This window comes from Nicotiana sylvestris, chromosome 11 (assembly GCF_000393655.2).
Source record: "Nicotiana sylvestris chromosome 11, ASM39365v2, whole genome shotgun sequence".
In the NCBI taxonomy this organism is placed as follows: Eukaryota; Viridiplantae; Streptophyta; class Magnoliopsida; order Solanales; family Solanaceae; genus Nicotiana; species Nicotiana sylvestris.
In genome coordinates, this window is record NC_091067.1 from 30,501,991 (window position 1) to 30,503,076 (window position 1,086).

Here is a 1,086-nt window from a genome sequence, read left to right on the forward strand (position 1 = left end):
GCCAGCATGCTTTAGCCTTTCAAACAGACTTGCATAAGATACTCCGATAGGGGTGAGAGCTTTTCCTCGTTTCAACAACCTTTCGTTCCTAAATGCTTGATTGGGCCGGAAACCTGATCCAGGGGGCTTTCGGTAGGCTTGTGAGGGTAGATAGGCCTTCTGTGGAGCTGGGTATTTGGAAAGTGAAGCCCATCTTTGGGAATCTCGTGGAGAGAAGTATCATCGGGGAGGGGAGTAGCGTGGGCGAGTGATGGAGCTACTCGGGTAGCTAGGAAAACTGTCATAAGTGGGTTGGGATGGAGAGTATGGGGGATGGGTAATGCCAGAGTTTGAAAAGCTTGGCGGTGGTGGGGGTGGTGCTTTCCCAGTTATCCATGCTTGATACATGTCTGCCACATGTTGTCTCAGCATTTTCACTTCTTCTACCAACCCGTTGTTCTGTTCGACCAATTGTTGTCGGTCATCAGTACCGACCCATCCTGTTCTGAGGTTCTGTGTCATTTGCTTTGCGGGGAGGAGTTACCACAACCAACCACTTTTCTATATATGAACACAGCAAAGGGAAGCCATCATGTTAGTGTCAGGGCATTTGACAGATAATCATATATTAGAGATGCAATGCACCTAAGCAGTTAAACTGTTCTATCAGAAATGCGATGCACTTGCGCTTTCCTTTATTTTTCTTTCTTCCTTTTTTTTTCATTTTCAGTGGTGGTCGAATCTTATGGAGATTGCCTACGTATCATGACCCCGCATGAATCAGACCTTGCGTAGTTCGGACCAATAAAAGATAAGCAATACTAATCATTTTTTTTTCAATTTTCATATTGGGTTTCAAAGGTTTAAAAATGACCTACAAACTTGAAAATCAAACGACCCACATATTATAATCAAAAGTTTTACAAACTCCAAAACAAACGGCCAGCTTCCTTTCTCCGTTTGACAAATGCAACCAAACGGTTATTTTTTGCAAATGTGGCCCCGTCCAAATTTTGAGGCCGGAGAGGATTATTTTATGACACTTTACACACTTGTCCGTTTTTTATGAAAATAGCCTTTCGACAACTGAAAGATACTCTGAGGCTA